The sequence below is a fragment of the Acomys minous genome (genome assembly GCF_964271855.1).
Source record: "Acomys minous genome assembly, chromosome: 3".
Classification (NCBI taxonomy): Eukaryota; Metazoa; Chordata; class Mammalia; order Rodentia; family Muridae; genus Acomys; species Acomys minous.
In genome coordinates, this window is record NC_140485.1 from 9473385 (window position 1) to 9498262 (window position 24878).

Consider the following 24878-nt stretch of genomic DNA (forward strand, 5'->3'; position numbering starts at 1 on the left):
TGCTCTTAACCTCTGAGCCATCTCTCCAGCCCTTTTGTTTGGTTGGTTGGTTTTATTTTGTTTTTGTTTTGTTTTGTTTTGTTTTGTTTTGTTTTCAAGACAGGATTTCTCTGTGTAGTCTTGGCTGGCCTGGAACTCTCTTTGTAGACCAGGCTGGCCTCGAACTCATAGAGATCCACCTGCCTCTGAAAGTATTTTTTTTTAAGATGCAAAACTCAGCAATATCAAAATCATGGCAGTTTAAACAGTTTCTGAAAAGGGAAGGAAAAAAATGGCACCTGTTAAATAAACTGCTCCTTATCATGGAGAACAACAGAGGCTCCAAGCAGGATTGTCTTTATAGCGCATTCTTATTAATAATCCTCCTGACATACAGATAATCCTCCTGACATACATCAGTGAACTTCCCAACATTGACCAATCAGTGAGAGTAAAGTCATGGGATACACATAGTTCTGTAATTTCTTATTCCATTCTTCTCAAGGAAACTTTGTTACTTTTAATTCATATCAAATAAGGACTCATTTAATTGGTTTGGTATGTTTTTTGCAGGAGTAGGTAATAAAACCCAGCCCATATATGCTAGGCAAGTGCTCTCCCTCCAAGCTACATTCCAGAGCTTGGTTGCTTGAGCTGGCTTCAAACTGACATCTTCCTCTTCCTCTGTGAGTTATAAGATTACAAACAAGAGCCACTCTTCAGTGGATTTGTTACAAGAAAAGTGAGGTCTTTGTGTTCAAAGGAACTTTCTCTTGGTCACATAAAACTTTTAGTAAGTCATTGCCTTCAAGGTCTCATCTGGTGAGTTCAAAGAATGAAACTGACAGAACACAGAGGGTAAAGTTGTCGATTTGTAGATGGGAACTATAGAGGCCAAAAGCAGGGCTCCTGTCCAGCCAGAGAGGGCTCCAGGAAGTGAGCTACTAGTCTAGGGTCTTTTTAGAGGGCAGACACCGGGGCAAGGCAAGGGGAGGTAGTCCATCCAGCCGGTTGTCCTACAAACAAGGTGTTCAGGTATTCTCTGAGTTGTCAGTTCCTCACTTTTAGCATCTAGGCAGGATTAACAGATAACAAGGAACTAAGGACCAAACCTTTACCAAAGATACTCTGAACTGCTACTTGGGATCCCTCCTCCGCCTGATGACCAGTTTCTACCTAAAGTTCTCACTAGTTTCCTTAGTGTTTTTGTTTTCTTTTAGAACCCTTTGTCTCTACATTGCTGCTTAGATTGCAAAGTCTCCTTTTACTAGTGAAGCAAAAAGTTGAATGAGCACACAGGCCTGGCTTCTTTTTGGAGGGGGGTGGGGAAGGGGGGAAGGGCAGTTCAAAATAGGGTTTCTCTGTGTAACAGCTCTGGCTGTCCTGGACTCACTTTATAGACCAGGCTGGCCTTGTACTCACAGAGATCCACCTGCCTCTGCCTCCAGAGTGCTGGGATTAAAAGGTGTGTGCCACCATGCCCAGCCAGGCCTGGCTTCTTGCTCTCGTGTTGTTGTTGTTGTTGTTGTTGTTGTTGTTGTTGTTACTGTTTTGTTTATTTTGTTTTTTATTTTCAAGACAGGGTTTCTTTGTGTAGCCCAGGCTTTCCTGGAACCCACTTTGTAGATCTTGCTAGCCTTGAACACAGAGATCCACCTGCCTCTGCCTCCTGATTGCTGAGATTAAAGATGTGTGCCACAACACCCAGGTTCTGGTTCCTTTTCTCAAAAAATGTGCATTTTAAAGACAGGTAAAAATGAGGCCAGCATTATTGTGGAAAGCTGGTAAGCAGTCTACCAAGAACTCTAAAGAACTAATACTGCTGTAGTGAAATAGAAGGCAAAGGCATAGCACTGTCACAATTTAGCAAACAACGCCCCGGGAGGTGGTGGCACATGCTTTTAATCACAGGAGAAGCAGAGACAGGCAGATCTCTGTGAATACAAGGCCAGCCTAGTCTACAGAGAGTTCCAAGACAGCCAAGGGCTGCAATAGAGAAACCCTGTCTGGGAAAAACAAAACAAACAACTAAATCTAACTTAACACTTGACAGTGAAATACTTCTAAGAGAAACAGCCAAAGATAACCATACTGACCTCTCCTTCAAAGAACCCACAAGAATCACTTACATTTCTGTAGACTAATAGTGTTTATATTATATTTTATAATATATTTATATTATATATAACATAATTGTAGTATAATAATATATTATAAAAATATAAATTCTACAAAATGGTTTGGTAATTTTTTTTGGTGGGGGTGGGGTTTCAAGACAGGGTTTCTCTGTATAGCTCTAGCTGTCCAAGGACTCACTCTGTAGGCCAGGCTAGCTTAAAACTCATAGAGATCTGCCTGCCTGTGCCTCAGGAGTATTGGGATTAAAGGTGTGAGCCACCATACCTGGCTTTTTTTTTTTTTACAATTTCTTATTAAACATATATGCAATTACCATTCAAGTAGTCACTTGCACTTCTGAGTATGAAAAGTGGAGCCAGGTAGAGGAGGCGCACGCCTTTAATATCAGCACTTGGGAGGCAGAGGCAGGTGGATCACTGTGAGTTTGAGGCCAGCCTGGTGTACAAAGTGAGTCCAGGACAGCCAAGGCTACACAGAGAAACTGTGTCAAATAAAAAAAAAAGAAGAAAAAAAGAAAAGAAAAGAGGGGAAAAAATGGAAATGTGTTGAAACAAAAATTTAGGGCTTTTGTTGTGTTGTTTTGGCTTTTCAAGACAGGGTTTCTGGGCTGGAGAAATGGCTCAGTGGTTAAGAGCACTGACTGCTCCTCCAAAGGTCCTGAGTTCAATTCCCAGCAACCACATGGTGGCTCACAACCAACTGTAGTGTGATATGGCACCCTCTTCTGGCCTGCAGGAGTACATGCAGGCAGAGCACTATATACATAATAATAAATAACTAAATCTTTTTTTAAAAAGAGAGAGAGAGAGGGTTTCTCTGTGTAACTTGGATTGTCCTGGACTTTGTAGACCAGGCTGGCCTCAAACTCACAGAGACCCACCTGCTTCTGTCTCTTTGTGCTGGGATTACAGGTGTGTTCCACTGAGAAGTCTCAAAAGGGCAGGACTGTCGCTCAGTTGGTAGAGTTGATAACAATATGCTTGAATCCTGGGTTCAATCTCTAGCATTTGAAACTGGGCGTGGTGGAGCCAGCCTGCAGTCTCAGCACTTGGGAGGTGGAAGCAGGAGGATCAAGAGTTCAAGGTCATCCTCATTTACACTGCCTGGTTTGCTTCTCTGTTGCTGTGATAAAACATGGACCAAATGCAACATGGCGCAAGGGATCGTCCATATCACAGTCCATGGTTGATGGAAGTCAGGCAGGAACCTGAAGGGGAGAATACTATGGAGGCATGCTGCATACTGGCTTGCTCTCCATGGCTTGTATTATTGCCAATAAAGGCCAACTAGCCAATGCTGGCTGAGCAATACAGATAACAGGACATCCTGGTTCAGTGAGGGGAGGAGAAAGGGCAGGGAGGACAGGAGGCATACACATGGCAAGGACTAGGAAACACCAGAGACTGAGCCGGACCTAGGATATGAGTAAAAAGCAAGTATAATGTGGAAAATCTAAATAGGAGGAAATTATACTAGCTTGGAGATTTAGGATGGAGTAGTTATTATGCAGCATTGTGCTCTGGGCTAACTAAATATATCCTAGGGTCTCTGTGTGGCTACTTGGGTATATAGCTGGTTAAGGAATAACCACTGATTTATTAAAATAGTAAATCAGTATTAAATATCAATATTCTTTCAACAGAGCCAGGGGCATGGACTCAGGGATGATATCTCTCACAGAAGGCTAGACCCTCACACACGAATCATTAATCAAGAAAATACTGTACATACTTGCCTACAGGCCAATCTTCTCCCAATTTCTGTCCTCTTTTTTTAAACAAGCTCTAACTAGGTAGCCCAGGCTAGCAGGCTGACCTCCAACGTGCAGACACTCTGCAACCACTGCCTTAATATAGAGTTTTCCATTGATGAGTATTTGTTTACCCATTTTCCTCCTTAACTTGTGGGAACAAAGGATACCTTTTCTGGAATCCTCCAACCAACACCCTGGTTAATTTTGTCTCTTCCATCCCATTGTGTGGAGTACGAGCATGACAGCTACAGCTGTTTTGGACACTAAAGACAAAAGCAATTTTTATTGTCCAAGGGTAAGAAAGCAGTAAACGGGAAGTATCTGGGAATGCAGAGGGCACTGTAGAGCATAGCCACCATTTCATCCACAGACACTTACTCCAGAACCTTCACATTTGAGGAAATGTCAAAATTTAACATTGTTTTAAAAATCAGATAAACGAGGTGTGGTGGCACACACCTTTAATCCAACACCCAGGAGGCAATATCAGGGAGATCTCTGTGAGTTTGAGGACAACCTGGTTAAATAGTGAGTCCCAGGTCAATTGGGATTGCACCATGACATGTGTCCAAAAAAAAAAAAAAAGACAGCAGTTTTTTTTGTTGGTGGTTTTTTTTTTTTTTTTTTTTGCTTGCTCTTTCATCTTTACCCATTTAATACAAAGACCAGCAGCACAGTGACTGGCATTAGAACCTTTGTGAACCATATTGCCCCTCCCACTCACCCCCCACCCCGCTCTTTTTAAGGTAGGGTTTCCCATAGTCCAGGCTGAAGGACTGGGAGGTCCTCTACCTCCCAACTCCTGGAGATAACACACGTGACCCACCGTGCCCAGGACTTGCAGCACTGATAAAGTGCATTCTAGGCCTCCTGTATACTAGGCTAACATCTGCTAACTAAGCTACCTCCCCAACCCCATTGCTCCATATTTTTAAAGCAGCCTTTTCTATTACATGGTAGTCAAACTGTCTGCAACTTGCACTTGCTGGAACAGGATGCTTAGAAACTGTGACGTTTCTGGATGTGGACACGAGTCAAGGGAAGTGAGACAAACTCCCGTAGAAAGCAGCTGGGACTCTTGTGCTGGTGTGCCTGGCATTCTGGTTCCAACCTGTCCTCAGCATCTCCGGGTTCACATCATCACCTTCCTCCGAGCAATTATAAAGAAGCAGCAGCCAGACTCAGGCATATGAGAAAATGAAGAAGCGTGTGAGTGCGTCCATGCCGAGCCTTAAGTGTGGCTTCTACATTACCCCAGATCTGCCAAGCTGTGGAGACCAAAAAATCTCTACGTAGTGTGCCAGCGCCAAAGCAAACAAACTGGGGAAGCTAGACATGCCTGCTTGGAGTTTATAAAGTGCTTTCATTAATTTGAAATTTTTAAAAATAAAAGCCTCCCCATCTCTGTATGTGCTTTTGTCTTGAGTGCATGTCATATTTTTCTTGAAAAAAAAATATGAACTTAATCATCAGTATCTTTTCCCTTGAGCCAGTAAGAAAGAATGTAACTTATCATATTGCAAAGAGTTCATCTGAGGGCTGTGGTGGCTCATGCCTGTAATCCCAGATCCCAGAAGGCTCAGGCAGGAGGATTGCCATGAGCTTCTTGGTTAGAGAATAAGACCTTGTCTAAAGAAAAAAAAAAGTACAATAAATTTTAGGGGGAATTATCAAATGAAGAAGAAAGGGTACTTTATTTATAAGTGGATTTTAGGTTTTATTTTATATGATTTAAGACACTCTCTGTTACCTACACTAGTACTGAATTCTTGGTCTCAAACCATCTTCCTGCTTCAGTCCCCTGAATACCTGTGAGCACAGGCATGTGTGACTATGCCTGGCTAAAACCAGGCTTAATCCAACAGCAACTTATTCAGTATAAACTCTGAAAACACTTATTGATTCCGTATGTTCCTCCATTTGAACGGATGACCCAACCTTTACATTCACTGCAACAATTGTAGGGGTCTACCGGAAGACTCCACAGAGACCACACAGGAAATGCACTCTAGATTCCTTTGTATGCCAGTGAGTCCCATTTTCCCTATCCATTGCCTTAGGAATGCAGCACATTAAACAAACCAACAATACTAGTCTATTTCCTATTGTTTTAATAGTATTCCTAAAGCCAAATACTTTATAAAAAAAAAAAAAAGAAAAAGTGTGATGATCACATATTTGGGGCCTGAAAGTCCAAGATGAGAAGCAGACAGCTCAGGTCTTTAATCTCAGTACTTGTGGGTGGAGGCAAGAGGACCAGGAGTGAGTTCAGACTCAGCCTCAGATAGACAGCAAATTCAAGACCAGCCTGAGCTACAAGAGAACGTGACTAAAAACTTAAAAGGGAGTCCAAGGTCAAGTGGCCATGTCCTCTCAGCCTCCGAGAGCCCCTTTGCTTGGGTAACAACACGATGGAGAAAAAGAAAACCAGAGGATTGAGTGCTGGTAGAAGAGGCAGAGTGCGTGAGGTGGCCTTCGCTCCAGGGTTCGTCAACCCTGCCTGAAGACCGGCACTGACTTCTTCAGATGGTGGTGCCTGTGCTGACCTAATTACCTCCAGCTTTGTCTCCTCCTCTTTAATGTCAACAACCAGCTTCCAGGATGTGAACCTCCGCAGGACACACACAAGGCACAGACAAGCCATAGAACCAACTCAAAATAACAAGTCACAAGAACCAGGCATGCCTTTAATCCTAGCACTTGCGAGTCAGAGACAGGTAGATTTTTGTGACTTTTAAGGCCAGGCTGGCCTACGTGTGAGTTCCGGCCAGAGCTACACAGTGAGACCCTGTCTAAAAAGAAAAGAAAAGGTCACAAGATATGAGAATAGTGGAGTCTTGTAGCCCACAATCCAAAGACAGGAATAAATTATTTGAGGAAAAGAGATCAGCTGCCCCAGGGATGGGCCCTCACTCAGCCCGGTTTGCTCATAGCATGGATAGCATGGTCTCTTTAGCCCACTAGGGTTGGAAAGAGGAGAAAACCACATCACAGTTTCCACTGAGTTCTAGGTTCAATTTTTGTTATTAAAATGTTTTTCCTTCCATTTAAAATTCAAGGCCAGGCATGGTGGTGCATGCCTTTAATCCCAGGGAGGTAGAGGCAGGTGGATGGCTGTGAGTTCAAGGCCAGTCTGATCTACAAAGTAAGTCCAGGACAGCCAAAGCTAATACAGAGAAGCCCTGTCTTGAAAAACCACAAAATAAAATAAAATAAAGTTCAAAACTAATTTTTTGAAACAAAGTTTTTTTGTGTGTGTAGCTCTGGCTGTCCTGGAACTAGCTCTGTAGACCACACTGGCCTCAAACTTACAGAAATCCACCTGCCTCTGCCTCCCAAATGCTAGCATTAAAGATGTGTGCCACTACTGCCCAGTTCAAGAAAAATGTTGAGGGGCTAGGGAGATGGCTCGGCAGTTAAGAGCATTTGCTATTCTTATAGAGGACCTGTGCTCAGCTCCCAGCATCCAGGAGGTGACTCACAACCACCCGTAAGCACATAGGTGGTACATATTCAGACATGCAGTCCCAGCACCCAAACACATGAGATGAATGAATCTAATTATTTAAAAGAATATGTTTTGAATTTTCACCTTGATGTCATTAAGATAAAGCAATATTGTACCCACGAGTTAATATTACTGTACACAATATATTAAAACGGAATACGTTTACTTGTGTTACATATCAATCGGTAGTATTTTTAAAGCAATTTCACACTATTGTTTAATGTTTGGAAGACGACCTAAGCATCTAAAACAACTAAGTGTCTAATTTCCTTGTCTAAAAAAAGAAGCATGAGGCTAAAGCCGTTGACAGAGAAGTGTTTCTATCAGCTCTGCCAAGACAATGCTTTTCTGCTCAAGATCTTGGAAAATGTATCAGCTTGGAAAGCTGTTTTAACACTTTGTCTTGAGGGCACGCAGCTAAGGTCTAACACACTCACCATTTCCAGAGAGGGATTCCGGAGCTGATCTCCCTTTCCCTCACAGCTGCCCCACTTCACGTCCTTGTGACTAGAAGTCCATGGAAGCGGAAGAGGCTGCCTCTGAGGCAGAGGAGACAGGATACTCAATTTGCCTAGGTACCTACCTATATGGTTTTGTAAGATCAATTTTTTAAAAATTGTAAACAAGACCCATTTTTCTCAGGAAGCGCCGAGACAATACCGCTGCACAGAATGAAGTGGGTGGTGGAGTGATGGGAGAGGAAAAAGCCAAATGGTTTGTGTGCTATAGAGTGCGGCAGAACTAGAGACACAAGGGCGGTTGGCTGTTCCTTCTCCTTGGGAAATGGAGAATTACACTGGTCTTCAATACAGCATGGTCGACCTCATCTACCACGTAGTGACTTGCGCAAGGGAGAGATGCCCTTTCTTTCCCGTCACCACATCTTTGGCTGCCTCTAGCAGGCAGGAAAGCTGCCTCCAGGGGCAGGAGAGCAGGAGAGCTGGCCCCACCCCTTTCCAGCCAAGGAATTGCTGAAGACCTGGCCCTGGTGGTGGGGTGCAGGAGAGCTTGGTGGGCTGACTAAGCCAGCTACACTCAGGCCCAGATGCAGGGCTTTGGGTTGGCCCATCCCAACATCTACTCCATCAATAAACTGCTAGAACATGTGATGGGGCTGGTCCTACAGATCCAAAGCTGCAGGATCTCCATGACACAGGACAACAAAAGGATATCCGAGAGGATTCCCCGTGAGGATCCAGTACTGATAGTGTTGCAGAAACTAGAGACCTTGAACCAGACCAATGACTTGTTGCATTGAACATTTGCAAGTCAAGATGTGTGGACAAGGGCAGCTGGAGAGATGGCTCAGCGATTAAGAGCACTGACTACTCTACCAAAGGACCTGGGTTCGATTCCCACCACCCACATAATAGCTCACAACTGTTTGTAACTCCAAGATCTGTCAACCTCACATAGACATACATGCAGGCAAAACACCAATGCATATAAAAAATAAATAACTTTTTAAAAAAAGATATATGGACAAAAGATACACTACAGATTCTAAGGTGAGATTGTTAAGGTTTTTTTACATTTTTTTTATTTTGGAGGGAATGTTGCAAGGGCAGTGGGTGAAAATAAAAGGACAGAGAGATGTGTGTGATTGGGTTGCATGATGTGGAATTCACAAAGAATCAATAAAAAGTTAAATAAAAAAAGTAGTGACCTACCTCAATCTTCCAGACTCACAAAACTAGAAGCCTGCTTCACCCAGCTCACTGTCTTTCTCTTCCCTGTGTATGTAGAGAGCCAGGGTAAGAATGCTGCTGCTTCATTGTTAAACAAAGACCCTAGGCTACTTAAATTCTGTCCATTCTATGAAGGGGGAAGAACCAGGTTCTGGTTACTCCAGGTTCCAGCAGAAGAAATCCTGCTGATCACACTAGGAGAATCCTTGCCATTTTGTTGCTGTGTTCCTTAATCCTCTTTTCCTATGGTTTTGGTTAGTCAGGTTATAAGTGGTGTACGCTCGGTTAGTAAGTTGTAATAAAATATACTGGATAAGAAAGTTGAGTCTACACTGATGCATACATGCCTATAATCCCAGCATGTGGAAAATGGAGGCAGTAGTAGGATCAGGAGTTTGAGGCCATCTTCAGCCACACAGTGAGTTCGAATTTAGCCTGGGCTACATGAGACCCTGTCTCAACAAACAAACAAACACAAACTGAAGCAAGAGGTGAGGCCAGTGTGGCTCGGATGAGAGTGGCTCCCATCAGCTCAGTCTTAGTTAGGGTTTTGTTGCTGTGAAGAGACACCATGACCACAGCAACGCTTATACAGGACAACAATTGACTGGGGTTGGCTTCCAGTTTCAGAGATTTAGTCCACTGTCGTCATGATGGGAAACATGGCAGGATGCAGGCAGACACGGTGCTGGAGAGGCAGCTAAGAGTTCTACATCTGGAACCACAGGCAGCAGGAAGAAAATGAGAAACACTGGGTCTGCTTTGAGCTTCTGAGACCTCAAAGCCCAAACCCAGTGACACACTTCCTCCAACTAGGCCCACCTACTCTAACAAGGCTATACCTCCCCATAGAGCCAGCCCCTCAGGCCTATGGTGCCATTTTTATCCAAATCACCATTCACATTCAAATCACATTCCACTCTCTGCCCTGCCCCCTTAGGCTTACAGCTACATCATAATGCAAACTGCATTTAGTCCAACTTCACAGGTTCCCCATAGTCTATGATAGTTTCAACATTGTTTAAAAAGTCCAAAGTTGGGCTGGAAAGATGGCTCAGTGGTTAAGAGCACTTACTGGTTTTCCAGAGGTCATGAGTTCAATTCCCAGCAACCACATGGTGGCTCACAACCATCCACAACGAGATCTGGTGCCCTCTTCTGGCATGCAGTACATGCAGGCAGAATACTGTATATATAGTAAATAAATAAATATTTTTTAAAAAGTCCAAAGTTGAAAGTCTCTTCTGAGACTCATGCAATCTCTTAACTGTAATCCCCTGTAAAATCAAAAAGAAAAGGCAGATCACATTCTTCCAACATAAAGTGGCCCATGGTGTATATTAATGTTCCAGAAGGGAGGAAAGGGAAGATGGTGAGGAAATACTGGACCAGAGCAAGACCCACCAGCTGAACAAACTCCAAACACTGCATCTCCATGTGCGAGGTCAAAGCGCTCTTCAGATCTCCAACTCCTTTTCAGCTTTGTTGACTGCAGCTCACTTCTTTCTCTTGGGCCAGTTCCACTCCCCGTTAGCCCCTCTCCTGGCAGCTATCCCTCGGCTCTGGCATCTCCAACATTTTAGGGTCTCCAAAGGCAATCCAGGCTTCACTGTAGCTTCACATAAAGACCTCTCTAGGCCTCCAGGTAAAGATACCCTTGACCCATACCTGGCTTCAGTGGCTTTCCTTAGTTGCCCAAGGGATATTCTATAACACCTTTTCATAACCTGCCCCCAGGGACACACATCCTCCAATAACTCCACACCCATTCCAACAAGGCCACAACCCCCCACTAGTGCCAGTCCCTATAAACCTATAGGGCCATTTTCATTCAGACTGCCATAGGCTCATATATTTGACTGCTTGGTCCCCATTGGATGGTTCTCCTTGGGAAGAATAAGGAGGTGTGGCCTCATTGGAGGGGGTCTGTGTTGAAGTATTCCAAAGGCCTGGGGCTTTGTATTCATTAATTGCTTGGCCCCACCTCCATTCCCTCAAGATTCTTAATGTTTATGAGCAAACTGTCACGCAGCCCAAGTGTTTCTATTTAACCTTGCCTAAGAAATTATTCCTGATTGGCTGATTAAAAGGCACATGGTACAAAGACATACAGACAGGCAAACACCCATACACATAAAATACTGTAAGAACAGTAGCTGGGAATGATGTCGCACACCTGTAATTCTAGCACTCAGAAGGCAGAGGCAGGTGGATCTCTGTGAGGTACAGGCTAACCTGTCTACATAGCAATTTCCAGGACAGACAGGTTTCTATAGCCAGGGCTGCATACTGGGAGCCTGTCTCAAAAAAAAGAAAGAAAGAAAAGAAAGAAAATGAAACAAAAATATTTTAAGAACGTAGGAATCTTTCCACCTAATTGAAAATTTAATTCCTTATAGTTTTCAGGGGTTAAAGCAGAAGTGTATAATGCCCAAGGCTTAAATATCTACTTGTTTCCATCTGGAGGAATTAAAAGTAGTAACAGATCTATTTGTATGTCTGTGGTAGATGTAAACAATCCATTTCTTCTGGTCAGTACCTCCCAAGTATTGGAATAGGTGAGCGCTACCATTCCCAACCTAGTACTTTTGTTTTTTTATTTATTTACTGAGGCAGGATCACACTACATAGCCGAGGCTAACTAACTCTCCATGTAGCCACAGTAAGCTTCAAACTTGCCATCCTTCTGTCCCTGTCTCCCAACCCCTGGGACTTTAGGGGTGCATTATCATATATTACAAAGCAAGCTCAACTTTTTTCTTTTTGTTTTTGAAACAGAGTCTCACTCTGCTGATCCTGCCACAGTTTCTAACATTCTGGGATTACGAGAAGGAACCTCCACACCTTAGCCCTCGGCAGGCCTAAGAAAACTATGCAGGACTAAAAACAGGATTTTAGGTTGATGCAGAACAAGCACAGCTTTCAGTTTTTAAAACGAGAAACAGCATGACCAGAAGGCAGGTGGTGGTCCATAAAGTCAAAGCTGAAACCCGCCCGGGAAAAGTAAATCTCCCTGAGCTTCATCGTACGTCATGACTCTAACTTGTCACTAGCTCATCTCATTAGATATGCTTTCTTTGCTTGGAAAGACAAGATGCAGTGTATGTGCAGTGCAAGACAGGATGCGGAGCATTTGCAGTGCAGGGCAGGATGCTCCGAATGTGCAGTGCGGGATAGAATGCAGCGGACATGCAGTGCAGGACAGGATGTATAGGTCTCCGGCCTGGCTCCCAATGCCTCATGCATTGATTAACTTAGCACTAGGTCTCGCTTTGGAAAACAAAGCTATTTTTCATAGTGTGACGTTCTCTTGAGTTTGAGTCAAAGGTCATAGCTGGGAGTTGTCGACACACAGAACGAGAACTGCTGTCTCCATTAGCACTGCTCAGGGGCCCTGGGGAGTCTATATTTCCTGTTGGGTTGAATTTTTGCACTTAACGTACAAACTGTGCACCATACCAAGGCACATTAGGCAGGATAAACTATTCACTAAATTTCTCTGGCCGCACTGGCATTTTTTCCATATGAATATTTTTCTGCCTTTAAAAAACATCAAACTGCTTTTTTTAAAAAACCCACATATTTTTAATAACTTTGAAAAATAAGTAGGGTAAGCATTTTTCCTCCCATTTTACCAGTGTAGAAACCTGATACTCAGAGAAATTAGGTAACATTTCCCAGACTGAACAAATAGTTCATGGATTAAAAGCTATGAAACGTGCCGACACCTCTCACTACGCACCACACCGCTGTGAAATATCCCAAGCAGCAGTCAAGTATGCAGGGCCCAGACTATGTCAGCCATTGAGGCTGCAACATATTCATTTTACAGTATCCGTTGTGACTGAGCAACGTAACGTGGCCCTGTTCAAACCAGGACAAACCTGTCTGTCTCATGGTGATAATGAGAATCCAACTTTCTTTGCTTCATGCTGATGCTGCTTGTCTGTCTGATGAATCATATCTTGTCATCAATCAGCAAAAACCCCTGTCAAAGGCCACTTAGAAAAATGATATTGCTGAAACATTATCTCTGATGCCTCCAGAAACATACAGGACTATAGAACGGCTGCTTGCTCGGCACCCCTTCAACGAGTCCTGTTGTTATTGTTGAGTTATAATTAAAGCTGTGGCTGCTATTGAACCGTCTTTTATGACGTGTAAACTAGGATCATATTCTAGCTGGCAAATTGCTCAGAGCACTAGAACAAAGACTTGGCTACAGCAGAGCAGCTGACACGGTCTCGGATGGCGAGCAGAACGCAGGGGCAGGGCCACGCCAGCAGCCTAAACTGTCATTGTCGCCTTGCACAAGCCAAGCAGTCGTGAGACAGATCCCACTGTGTTCTACCATTAGTTTAAACTACTGATGGCTTTGTTCCTCTTGTTCCTCTTGCTCCTCTTAGTAACTCTTTGGCTCTAAATAGCAGAACTCAACTGTCCTCATTAGAGCTAATTGTCTACTTGACGCGGCCTGGAGTCACCTGAGAAAGGAATCTCAATTGCAGGATGGCCCAGGTCACACTGGCCTATGGGATGTCTCTGGGGGATTACTGTCTCTATTGTTAATTGATGTGAAAGGCACCAACCCACTGTGGGTAGCACCATTCCCTGGGCATGTAGTCTTGACATGAGAAAGCATGAGCCCGTGAGTGAGTCCATAGCCAGTATTCCACCATGGTTTCTGCTTCTAGTTCCTGTTTTCAGTTCTGGCCCTGACTCCCCTTAATGATGGACTATAGCTTGAAAGCTTAAAAAAAAAAAAAAAAAAAAAAAAAAAAAAAAAAAAAAGACCTTGCCTCCCCTAAATTGCTTTGACATTTTTCTCTTTATTTTGTGTGTATTAGTGTTTTGCCTGCATGTGTATCTACAAAACATGTACATGCAGGACCTGTGGAAGCCAGAAGGAGAGTGTCAGGTCCCCTGGAACTGGTGTTCCAGGTGGTTATGGGTGGCCTGATGTGGGTTAGAGACCAAACTCTGGCCTCTGGGGGTTCAGCCAGTGTTCTTAACTGCTGAGCCATCTCCCTAGCCTGCTCAGTATTTTTCAGTCAAGGAGTTTGATCACAGCAACAGAAAGGAAACTAGGATATCAACTCATAGAAAATGTGGATAAAGGGGGAATTATGAAGGTACAGAGGTGTCCAGCCCCTGGGACATGAACATGAACATTCATTGGTTTCCTGCCAAATAATCACTCCCTTTTTCTTTTTTTTTTTTTAATCACTCCCTTTATCAATGGCTCAAAGTTTCTTCTTGGGACTCTGGTGGTCCAGGATTGGGGTAGGGAGTTCTGACTACAGTTCCGGCTCTTGGAATGGCCATGTCTTCTGGCCTCATGCGTCTTACTCCTCCCCCATGGCTACATGACTGGCACAGAGACAAGCATGCGGCCTATATCAGAGCATTCAAGTGGAACTCCCGAGCGCCTTTCTTTGTGTGACAGAAAGCCAGCATGAAGCCCTGAGAGCTTGTAGCAACCATTTTGATCTTGCCAGCGTGGAGAGATGGGAAGGGGCCAGGCCTTGAGATATCTTCAGTTCGCTTAAGCAACACCCCAAATGAAAGTCCTGACTTTCAGTAACATAAGCCAAGAACGTCTCCCCTTCCACCCCACTTCTTCCTCTTCCCCCTTCTCGTCCTTGTGCTCTTTAAGCATGACTCTAGACGTAATTCTTCCAAATGACTGCCAGCTCCTAAATCCACTCTAACGTAAGAGAACGGTCCGTACTGAGTTGTCATGCCTTGCTCCTGAGTTCCCTGTCTGGAGTCAGGAACGTGATTCGCAACCCAGGGTGGTCCTGAGGAAGAGGAAGAGATTAGAGACACACAAACAGCAGACAACACTACAAACCCATTGCTGACATCAGCTTCTGGGAGCCAGAAAAAACTCAGCTCCAGTTTGTGTTCTCGCTAAGCAGGTAAGCCATGGACTTCAAGATTAACACAAAGCAGAGCCCCGCTGCTTTTTAAAGATGAGTTGTCAGCAGTAACTCCTCTCCCTGTTCAGGTTTTCTCCAGCAGGAATGAGATGCAGTATCCCTTTGAAGAAGTGTGTGCGGTGGAGGATTTAACCAAGCAAACCGAAGGCAATCCCTAGAAGCCCTTTGAAAAGAAAACACTGGCATTCCTGTGACCACAAGAGATGAAAGACGGATGACAGGAAGCAAATGGTGAGAGCAAAGAGAGCGTGAGTGGCTGGGGACTTCTGAGCTGATGGGGTGCTAAAAAGGATTACCCGTTGACTTAGGAAAGATCTGCTTTTCAAGCTTCTAGTTCAAAGTGCCTCGCATCTCTTTTCGCCCTGGCTTGCACTAAAGCTTCTGGCTCCAGACTCTGCTATGATTTTCCCATTGTGGTGGTAGATTCAGCTCAGGAATGTTCTCCGCTTAGCTGAGCTCACTCTGGTAGTTCAGAAATGTTGCAAATGCTTATTCAAGCTTCCTTGGGGATGGGGAGTCGGGGTGAGGTGGGGGTGGGGCTTGACCTTCGGAGACCTTCAGAGAATTTTTACTTGGTCTTGTTTCAAAAAGTATTCTTAATGAGCAGGATGTTTTCTATAGATTCAGAAGACCACACTTTCAAATATGTTTAGAAGGTTTGGAGTCATCAGTGTTCTTTCAAGTTGACAAAAATCCATTCTAAAATAGTGAGAAGACAGAGGAATTTGTTCTTGGATCTTAGAAGTCCAAGCTTTGGGTGTGCTTCAGCTGAGAATTTATTTTAATCCCTCAATGGATATTACGACTTCATGAACTCGGGCCGGGCAGTGGTGGCATATGCCTTTAATCCCAGCACTTGGGAGGCAGAGGCAGGTGGATCACTGTGAGTTCGAAGCCAACCTGGTCTACAAAGCAAGTGCAGGACAGCCAGGGCTACACAGAGAAACAAAAACAAAACAAAACAAAAAAGACTTCATGAACTTGGGCTTGTTCAGAAGATAAAAAGGTGTGCCACACTGATTATATGACTTTGATTGTCAAAACCCACATAAAAAAGGCTGGACGTGGTGGAACACATCTATGATTCCAACATTCCTAAGGCAAGATGGGAGCGGAAGACAGGAGAGTCGCCCAGAAGGCTAGGTTAGCTATCCTGCAGTGTGCAGTGAAACAGAAACAAGAAGAGACCTTACATCAGTGATGTGGAAACAGTCAGCTTCTGAAAAGCTGTCCTCTGACCTTCATACATATTTTATGGTGAACACACACATACACAGAACAAACAAATAAATATTTCATGAGCTCTGATGTATATAGGCATATATATATATTCATGCCTATTGCAACAATACTTATAGTAGCCAAAAGCTGAAAACAACCACAGATACATCAGCTCATGAATGACTAAGCAAATTATACTGTGAACAAGTTAAACAGTGAAATATTATGTGGCTATAAGAAGAAAAGAATCACTGATTCATGCCACAAAATGAATAAACATCATGCCAAATTAAATAAGCCATATACAAAAGGAGAAGTATTTTTATACGTGTGTGTGTGTGTGCACGCGCACACATGCGTGCACACGCAGAAGCCAAAAAGCAACCTTGCATGTCAGCCCCAGGAACTCTGCCCACTTCCTTTGAGACACGGTTTCCCATTGCCTTGACATTCACCAATTAGGCAAGACAGGCTGGCCGGTGAGCTCCCGGGAGACATCTGTTCCAACCTCACTGGTGAGGGGCCACAAGGGCACACCACTATGTCCTACATTTTCATATAGGTGCTGGGAATTGAACTCAGGTCCTCAAGTGTGCAGTGAAGCATGCTAGTGACTGGACCACCTTTAAGCTACCCCCGGGACAAGTATTGAACAATTTCACTCTTTGAAATATCTAAAATAGGCAAAGTAACAGAGGCAAGACACAGATTTGGAGAAGCTGAGAGAAGAAGGAGGTGATTGAGAAAGGGCTTAATAGACTTTCCTTTTGGAGTGACGAAAACATTTTGAAAGTAGATATAAATGGATATTGCACAACATTGTGAAAGTAATAAACCTCTGAGCACTGAATCATTTATATTAAAATGACTATACTGCATAATTCTTACCACAATGAAATGAAAAGAAAAAATCCAAACAAATAAACAAAACAAAGTGGGCTGGAGAGATGGCTCAGCGGTTAAGAGCACTAGCTACTCTTCCAGAGGACCCAGGTTCAATTCTGAGCACCCACATGGCAGCTCATAGCTGCCTATACCTCCAATTCCAGGAGACCCAACACCCTCACACAGACATATATGCAGGCAAAACACCAATGCAGATCAAATGAATTAAAGAAAAAAAAACAAAGGAGAATACCCCAAACCAAACAAACAAACAGAATCTTTAAGCAGAAGTCTCTAAAAAGATCTCAGGCTGCTGCAGACAGAAGCTCAAAGCTGTGTCTTCTGCTCTCACTCTCTCTGACCTGTCTCCCTCTATTTCTCCCTACTGCATCCCTTCTTTCCTTTCATGTGTGTGTGTGTGTGTGTGTGTGTGTTGTGTGTATGTGTGTGTGCGCAGGCGTGAGTGCATGCCTGCGTGCTTCTTTTTAAATTTTGTGTTAATTTATTCTGTCTTATATTATATCCTGACTCCAGTATCCCTTCCCTCCTGTCCTGGCCCACGGAGTCTTCAATGGGTATCTGTGGAGGGGGAAGACAAGTGGGGGGACAGGAGACACAAAGAAATGAGGGCAAGTCTGGGTTCTGATCAAGCCCCATTTATTGAAAAATTTCACAGAGTTTTTATAGGCATAGGGGCATGGGTATTTGTGTAAGCAAGGGTTGCTATGGATACCTAACACTGGAATGCTCCAGCAGGTGTCTACTTTTACAGCTGATATAATCACAGAAGAGGGAGAAATTCCAGAGAGAGAGGGAAGTTGTAAAAGATCAGGTTAGTCAGGAAAAAGTTCCTGGAACTGCTGCTCGCAGGCAGCTGGCCTTTAATCTGATTTTACCAGTAGTCTTACTGGAAAAGCTAGTTTATAACCAAAAAGGAGTAGCTTTTACTATGAGCTCGGGGGTCTTAGAATGACCGTCCTCCACAATAAACCACAACAGGTGTCTAACTGCCGAACCACGACAGGGTCATCTGGTTTCTGGTAAATGACAGACTGCTGGAGAAATAGGAGCCTAAAGGTGTACACTCTGACAAGATGGCTGAACATTGGCCATATGGCCTCCATCCCCAACACCGTCCCTCCCCCCGTCTGCCCCCCACCTTCTCCACCCTTCACTTCACCTCTTTCCTTCCCTTTTACCCTGCTGTTTCCCTTCAGAAAAAGGCAGGCCTTCCGGGGGTATCAACCAAACATGGCACATCAAGTTGCAATATTAGGCACCTCTCCTCTTATTAAGGCTAGACAAGGCAACCCAGTAGTAAAACAAGGGTCCCCAAGGCAGGCAAAAGTGTCAGAAACAGCCCCACTTCCTCTTTTAGGAGTCTTATAAAAACACCAAGCTACACAGCTATAACATATATACAGGGGTCCAAGATCAGACCCATGCAGGCTCTCTGATTGTCAGCTCAGTTGCAGTGAGATCCTATGAGTCTAGGTTTGTTGACTCTGAGGGTTTTCTTATGGTGTCCCTGACCCCTCTACCACCTACAATCCTTCCTCTCCCTCTCAACAGGATTCCCTAAATCCTGCCTAATGTTTGGTTGTGCGTTTCCTTTATAGTTCAAGAAGGTAGGTGTGCGTTGGAGCTCAGAAAACGATATTCCCCAAATATGATATTTTAACACAATTGTCATAGTTTGCTTTCTTTTTGTCTTTTCTTAGGTTTTGTTTTTGTTTTTTGTTTTTTGTTTTTTTGCTTTTTCGAGACAGGGTTTCTCTGTGTAGCCTTGGCTGTCCTGGACTCACATTGTAGACCAGGCTGGCCTCGAACTCACAGGGATCCACCTGCCTCTGCCTCCTGAGTGCTGGGATTAAAGGTACACACCACCACTGCCCTGTTTGTAGTTTGCTTTCTATTGCTATGACATTCACGATGATCCAACACAACCGGGTAGTAAAGGGCTTATTTCAGTTTATAGTTCCATGTCACTTTCCATCACTGAGAAAAGTCAGGACAGGAACTCAAGGCAGGAACCCAGAGGCAGGAACAGAATCAGAGACAGTAGAGGATCACTGGTTACTGTCTTGTTTCTATTCTCACATGAGTGCATGTGTACACATACACACATACATACATACACACACACATAAATTTCTTTTTTAAAAACCCAATAAATTACAGTGGAAATTACTTAAAAGGTAATTTTTTGTTTCTTGGACCTATTCATCTTTTTTACCTGTTAAATTTAACCTCCATCCCTCTACCTTCCTCTGCTCTACAAAGAAATACTATCAAGACATAGACTTCAGATTTATGGTCGTGGCACACTCCTGTAATCCCAGCACTCAGGAGGCAGAAGCAGGTGGATCACTATAAGTTCAAGGCCAGCCTGGTCTACAAAGTAAGTCCAGGACAGCGAGGGCTACACAGAGAACCCTGTCTCCGCCCCTGCCCCCGCCAACAACAACAAAAAAAAACACATAGATTTCATGGGGCTGTTGAATAATCACACTCTTGGGATTTTCCCTGTTCTTATTTAATGTGTGTTCCATTTCTTCTTATTAAACTGTTGTTGAGAAAGAGTTACTAAGCAGGAAGTCAGAGATCTGGGCCCACTGTCATCGCGGTGTTAGGTGTCTGCCTCTTTATGGGGTACAGACGAGGATGTTAAACCTGTTCCTTACTCTGATGTACCTAAAGTTCTTGGGCCCGATTTTCCTGATATGATTTTAATATGTCTATGTGCTTCTACAGTACAGTGCCATTTTACTCCAGTAAATATGTGAGGTAGAACTCTTTCTCCCCAAATCAGTCATTTCTCAGTCTATGCAGTGAGTGGTCCTGCATAGGTCCTGCAAAGACGTTCTTTGACTTCCACATTCACACCATTGCATATGGAACTGACTTCTCAAGTCAACCCATCCCACAAGATTGACATTTCATCCTCGATGATCATGGGAGGAAGCAGGAAGCATTCTTTTGAACCTGTATCTGCAACTTGGGTCTTCCATGGCTCTGTGACTGATGTTGGAAATTGAGACGAAACAGCAAACACAATATGAGTTATTCTGTGGCTGGACCATGCCATTTCCAAAATGCTGTCCATATGATAACATTAAGATCAACAGTCTGAGCCGGGCGTGGTGGCGCACGCCTTTAATCCCAGCACTTGGGAGGCAGAGGTAGGCGGATCGCTGTGAGTTCGAGGCCAGCCTGGTCTACAAAGTGAGTCCAGGACGGCCAAGGCTACACAGAGAGACCCTGTCTCGAAAAACCAAAAAAAAAAAAAAAAAAAAGATCAACAGTCTGAACCAGGCTTTTACGTAGTAAAGAGGCCATTGGGTGTTTGGCATCCTTATGACAAATTTTACTCAGTCTTCAGCAGGCCTGTTGTCCTGTCTTCAGATAGCGGCTGTAGCAGTGAAACCATTACCAGCCCATGTGCTGGCATTTTGATTTTGGGCTTTTAGACACATGAGAAATAAATTTCCATACTTTAGAGAACACTTGGCCTCAAGTGTTTTGTTACAGTAAAAGAAATAGATAAATAAGTCACAAGCCAGGTGGCAGTGGTGCACACCTTTAATCCCAGCATTCAGGAGGCAGAAGCAAGTGGATCTCTAAGTTTGAGGCCAGCCTGGTCTACAGGGTAAGTTTCAGGCCAGCCAAGGCTACACAGAGAAACCCTACCTTGAAAAACAAAAACAACAACAACAAAGAAAGAAAGAAAAAAGAAAAGAAAAGAAAGAGGGACACAGAGAGGATCTTGGGAAAGAGGGAGAGCTGAGGAGACGAGCAGGAAGGAGGAGGCTGCACCATGGGTTAGAGAAAGGAAGAAGCACATGGCTGGCGTGGATGGAGGGTTCAGCCCAGAGGAAGAGCATTAGCAAGTATTTGGGATTATGGATAGGAGGCAGCTCCATAGAAATTATTAGAAGCAAATGGAATGGGATTGGGGCAGGAATCCATTCCTGCTCCAATATGGGAGGTAGTTTAGGGGATTAATATCTACCCTGCCCCAGGTTAACTAAGGTTAATATATTATATATAATATATATATAATATATATATATATATATATTTTTTTTAAGAAAGAAAAGAAAAGAAATCACAATTCATTGCCTTAAGTCAATGCAACATGCATGATCCAGAGGGAAAATGGCAGAGAGAGAGAGGGGTGGTAGAAATTCTCCCAATGACACTGCAAGGAATGGGACATGGTCAAGATGCAGCACAGGAAAACAGCTGTAGTCTAAGAAAGCTGCCAAACTGTCCGCTGCAGCTTAGTCTGCTCTGCTTTTGAATATAACACCCATACCGCCAGCACAGTGCTGCTGATAGGACCAATGGAGGCCGGCAGGCTAGCAGAAAACTTCGGGGAAGATTCTCCATTTCCTCTTTGTTTTAGCGGTGTGCTTACGGCTGGGTCTGATGTCAAGAACAGTTAGATTTTAGACTCATGCTTGGCTCATTAAGGGTGCTCTCACTTGTCACCTGCTCTTGTGAAAGAGTTGCTCTAAGCCATCGTAAACACACTTGACCCCAACCATCTCCAGTGGCTCTGCCATTGAGTGGAGCCATATGCATTAGTATTCACACTGAAGAGGAGGGTGGAGTGGGCTCATTCTATAATGAGCTCTCACTTTCAGCTGTGTTTAAGGTAAGACGGCACGGTTAGGGATGTTTGTCCTTTTATGGATAGAATACATTCAAGAGGACACATTCATCATTATTTTAAAAAAACAAATCGTGGCCAGGCGGTGATGGTGCACACCTTTAATCCCAGCACTTGGGAGGCAGAGGCAAGTGGATCTTTGTGAGTTCGAGGCCAGCCTGGTCTACAAAGTGAGTCCAAGACAGCCAGGGCTATACAGAGAAACCCTGTCTCAAAAAAACAAACAAGCAAATAACAACAACAACAAAAACGTGTATGGAAAAAAAAAGAAAACGCTGGACCATATTACATAGTCATAAACTCAGATGTCACCATGGTGTTTAGGTGATAAATGACCTTGATAACAAGTTCCAAGCACTTTAATCAAAACTCAGCAATGTCTTTTTCACATGCGTCATAGACAGGCTGGTCTACCAGCAGTCAAAAGCCGTGGTTTTCCTCGCTTCTCATCATATAGAAACAGAGCCTGACACAGGAATCTGAGGGCATGGAGTCTGTTCTGGATGAGGTCACAGGAAGTACTGATGGAAAAACCACAAAGGGAGACAGGAAAGGGAAGTGGTCTCACGCCTGGATGTGCCTTCTGGCAGTCAGGTCTCCATCATGGCAGCTGAAGCTTTATCTGCTGAGGTCCTCCTGGGCACAGCATAGGAGGGCCAATGGGAATAGTGCAACAGTTATGGTATAACAGTATTTATTTTAATTTTATTTTATTTGTTATTACGTATATGCGTATCTGAGGGAGGGGCATGCGCTCCATGCTGTGTGTATATATATGCAGGTTAGAAGCCAATTCTGGAGTCACTTCTCTCTTTCAGGCCTTACCAGGCTTCTGTGGGTTACACTTGGATCATCCAGCTTCATGACACGTGTCGCTGCTCACGGAGCCAGTTGTTGCCCCGATTGTTAATATTAATTTTCAGTGTGGCAGGATTTAGAACCACCCAAAAGATGGACCTCTGGGCGATGGGCCCCTGGACATGCTAGCCTATCTGGATGGTGCTGGTCAAGAGGGGGTGACCTGTCCTCACTGTGGGTGAGACCATTCCCTGTGCAGAGGCTCCTGAGTTGTATGAAGTGGAGGAAGTGAGTGGGCCAGCAGCATGCATTCGCTGCTCAGACACGATGTCAAAGCCGCCTCAAGCTTCCCACCATGATGGAATCTGCATTGAACTGTGAGCTAAAACTATCCCCTTCTTCACATTGCTTTGCTAGAGTGTTTTATCATGGCACCAGGAGAAGTAACAATAGGTGGGACCCGTTGGACGTCAGAGCCCACCCAAGTACAGGCCAAGTGGAGTCTGCTCTGATGAAAAGTCTACAGAGACAGTGACCCATGGGCTGTTGGGTTTACACGGGTGTGTGGTATGATAGAACTACTGAAAGGCCTGTGATTATACCTCTACACATGAGGTAGACACGGTTGAACTTTTACTGTGCTTCTGCTTGGGAAACAGGGTTAGAGACGATCTTGTGCAGTGGTTCTCAATCTGTGGGTTGACACCCTCACAGGGGTCACATATCAGATATCCTGCATATCAGATATTTACATTATGATTCATAACTGTAGCAAAATTAGTTATGAAGTAGCAACAAAATAGTTTTATGGTTGGGGGTCACCACAATAAGAGGAACTGTAAGCCGGGTGTGGTGGAACACGCCTGTAATCCCAGCACTTGGGAGGCAGCGGCAGGCAAATCGCTGTGAGTTTGAGGCCAGCCTGGTCTACAAAGTGACTCCAAGACAGCCAAGACTAACACAGAGAGACCTTGTCTCAAAAAAAAATAAATAAATAAAAGGAACTGTATTAAAGAGTCATGGCATTAGGAAATTTGAAAACCATTGATTCCCTTGCACATACATGCAGGCAAAACACCAATGCATACAAAATAAATTTTTTAATTAAAAAAAGAAAAGGAAAACTGTTGGTTTTGTGGTATACCAGAATTTTTAGAATTTTTTCCTAAGTGCATAGTCTTCTATCTAAAATCCAGTTCAAACTAGCACACACATACACACAAAAGGAAAACATAGTGTCTCATCTAACTGGAAAGGCCAAGAGGATGTCTTCAGGCTAAGCGACAGCCAGGCACCCAAAGCATGACTGCAGCACCTTAGTCTGGCCACTTTCATCTGCATGCATTTATCCATTAAATTAACAAATATTTATTTCAAGAAATTAACCCCGGACTGGAGAGATGGCTCAGAGGTTAAGAGTACTGTCTGCTCTTCCAAAGGTTCTGAGTTCAATTCCAACAACCTCATGGTGGTTCACAACCATCTATAATGAGATCTGGTACCCTCTTCTGATCTGCAGATGTACACGAGGACAGAAATAATAATAATAATAAATAACTAAATCTTTTAAAAAAAGAAATTAAGCCCAAGATGGTTAATAGAAGACTTTTGAGCAACAGAACTCAATTGAAAAGGTGGTTTACCTATGAACAAGTTGTAAGCTAATGTTTTTAAATTTTGCAATACTGAGGATCCAACACAGGGTTTTCCATGGAACTCTATGAACGAGCTATATGCACAGCACTCATTCAAAATAGATACTAGTAAGAAAACATGTCATGGGCTGGAGAGATGGCTCAGCAGCTAAGAGCCCTGTCTGCTCTTCCATAGGTTTTGCATTCAATTCCCAGCAACCACATGGTGGCTCACAACTACCTATAATGTGATCTGATGTGCTCTTCTGGACTGCAGGTATACATGCAGTCCATGTATGTGTACATAATAATAAATAAACAGGGGCTGGAGAGATGGCTCAGTGGTTAAGAGCACTGCCTGCTCTTCCAAAGGACCCGGGTTCAATTCCCAGCACCCACATGGCAGCTCACAACTGTCTGTAACTCCAAGATCTGACACTTTCACACCAATGCACATAGATTAAAACTAAATAAAATATTTAAAAATAATAATAATAAATAAACATTAAAAAAGAAAGAAAACATGTCATGTACCCTATAGAATTTTACCAACAAAATACTACATATAGAGCAATTCTTCCCTGAGTAATTTATTGGAGAGGGCCCTTGAGTTAAAGGCATACGTAAAGAAAGAGGATATGGCAAGGGTTGGGTAG

General features: G+C 43.7%; 1 long non-coding RNA gene across 1 annotated transcript; it reads left to right on the forward strand.

The window, feature by feature from the left end:
• The first annotated feature begins 14321 nt into the window (after nucleotides 1-14321).
• Nucleotides 14322-23073, forward strand: LOC311594281. The gene is made up of 3 exons (XR_014778024.1): nucleotides 14322-14988; nucleotides 15078-15240; nucleotides 22714-23073. It is a non-coding gene; the product is annotated as an uncharacterized lncRNA (long non-coding RNA).
• Nucleotides 23074-24878: the final 1805 nt, after the last annotated feature.